Below are 2647 nucleotides of genomic sequence, written 5' to 3' on the forward strand. Positions count from 1 at the left end.
CTGAGAAAAGAATTCAAAAGTGGCAGCTACATTCGCTGATAGGTTCATGTGAGACACACATACATACAGCCCATGTTTCCGTGTACACGTCAAGGGGCCCAGACCCCTGATCAGCTCAGTAAGTTAGTTTGTCCATTACAGTGCACGGAACAACAGAGGGAGAGACACTTTCTTGGAGGGGTTCATCCTCTCCGAAGGAGGCTGGAGTTCAGCCTCCCGTGCCCTCATTAGCTGGACCTCTCCTCTTTGGTTGCGATGGCCTCCGTGACAGCCGTTTCCTCTGATCCATCCACTGGCTTCTCGTCCTCCTGGGGATAGAGGTCCGGGTACTTCTGCATGCACTCCTGCATGGCCCGGATTGGTCTACACAGTCCGACCCCTTGACATCCTCTGTGCTGCAATGGAAGCGGGAGAAGGCCGCCTTGAACTGTTCCCCACGCGGGCCGCCGGCCACCCTCCCCCCACCCCAGGCACGGACAGTTGCAGTTGATGTCGTCTCGGTTGGGTAGGATCGGTCCGTGCTCCTCGTACGGATCATTGGGGTCGTCGGCCACCAGCTCCGCGTTGCTTGGAGTTTCACGGTCTTCTCTGGTCACCAGTGTGATTCTATCCTTCCCTTCGCGCCGGCAGTAGGCCATGGTGCAGCCCGGCGCTCCGACCTCGCGGCGATTGCGGCGGTGGCCTCACGCCGTCGGTCCCATCTGTTCAAGGCTGATGTTGAATAACTGATAATGAGTGACCAGACTCAAGTCGTGCCCTGGTAACGAGACTGTTTGGAACAGCAAATCCCACTTAAAAAAATACTACAGATAAATGGTATCTCTTTGAATGCCTGGTGTAGTACTTAGAGGCCAGTTTACAATTTTTCAATTAAAGCGATTCCTTCTTGGTTGCATTAGTGGCAAGAAAAAAGGGACACTTTATTTATTTATCTTTTGGCTGTCTTGGGTCTTCGTTGCTGCATGTGGGCTTTCTCTAGTTGCGGCGAGCAGGGTCTACTCTTCGTTGTGGTGCGTGGGCTTCTCATTGCGGTGGCTTCTTTTGTTGTGGAGCACGAGCTCTAGGTGCGCGGGCTTCAGTAGCTGTGGCTCGTGGGCTCAGTAGTTGTGGCTCACGGGCTTAGTTGCTCCGTGGCATGTGGGATCTTCCCTGACCAGGGCTCGAACCCGTGTCCCCTGCATTGGCAGGTGGATTCCTAACCACTGTGCCACCAGGGAAGTCCCCTCCAAAAGGGACACTTTAGAAAGAACAGCAAATCATCCGGGTAGAGATATTTTAAGTATAAACAATGATTTCAGGAGCAAGACTAAATTATGTAATCACTTTCTCCTTAACTTCAGTGTCAAACTACTAATGATCATGAAATAAAGTTAAAGAATGTAGAAAAAGGAACAGAAGGAAGGAAATAGCTTTTGTACTTTTTCAGGTTTATCAGCCAGTTTTTTCTTTCCCAACACTATAGCCGTATTATTTAAAATATAGAATGAAAACCCATATGTATTAAGACATGCTTGTTATTCACACAGCAACCCAGATTTGAAGAGAAAGATTAATAAAAACTAATTATGGCACAGAAATAGAATGAGAATTAGAACTCCAGTTTCTCTCGGTGTTCAATTATATTTTTATCAGCCTTAGAAACTATAAAGGAAAAATCCAAAATCAATAAAACCAGTAATTGATGGAAATGTCTTTTAAAGATGCAGCAATGAATATAAACTTTCTGCACACAGTTTTAACGGTAGTGCTGTTTTTCCCCAACATTTCCTAGATCTGTGGCTTTGAGCCCGGCCCCATGCTGTCAGTCTGCTTTAGCACATCATGAAGGGAAGATGGGAAACACTACTTTTGGAACTGCGTGATAGGATTTTCTAACACAGTGCCTGAGTGTGTGCTTGGTATCTTATCACTTGACTTAAAAACCACTTTGGAGCTTTGAATTAGGATCATCAATATAATAATTTGACAGCATTCGTTCCCCTTGGTAATAAAACGTGATTCTTTTTTGGATTCTCTTAGCCTTACCAAAAAAAAACAGAGTATTCAAAGATCTCCAACACAAGTTCTAGCTCAAGGACACTTTTGTTCTAATATATATTCCTAATATATATTTGTGTTTAAAAAACATTAATATCCATTAGCCTCATAAATCTCATCATTAGGGGCTTCCCTGGTGGCGCGGTGGTTGAGAGTCCACCTGCTGATGCAGGGGACACGGGTTCGTGCCCCGGTCCGGGAAGATCCCACATGCAGCGGAGCGGCTAGGCCCGTGAGCCATGGTCGCTGAGCCTGCGCGTCCGGAGCCTGTGCTCCGCAACGGGAGAGGCCACAACAGTGAGAGCCCCGCGTACCGCAAAAAAATAAAAAAATAAATAAAATAAATCTCACCATTATAATTTTATTTGTCTTTATTATTAATCTCGTATGAATACTGAGGATCAAGAATTGAAGTATAATTCAATTTGAGACCGTCTGTGTCAACAGACTCTCAGCTAAAGCCAGTTAAATATGATTTTAGGTTTCTGAAGAGCCCATGGATTATGAAAAATAAATTAGTCATTATGAGATCTAAGATGTGGGTGAGGGAAAATGTTCCAACCAAAAACACTCTGAAAACAAACAGACATAGAAAACAAATGTATGGTTA

The 2647-nt window shown here is 45.3% G+C and overlaps 1 pseudogene; it reads right to left on the minus strand.

Annotated features, from left to right (window-relative positions):
- Window positions 1-227: 227 nt before the first annotated feature.
- LOC136137263 (mitochondrial intermembrane space import and assembly protein 40 pseudogene) lies at window positions 228-638 on the minus strand (annotated as a pseudogene).
- Window positions 639-2647: the final 2009 nt, after the last annotated feature.

Source organism: Phocoena phocoena, chromosome 17, assembly GCF_963924675.1.
Source record: "Phocoena phocoena chromosome 17, mPhoPho1.1, whole genome shotgun sequence".
Lineage (NCBI taxonomy): Eukaryota > Metazoa > Chordata > Mammalia > Artiodactyla > Phocoenidae > Phocoena > Phocoena phocoena.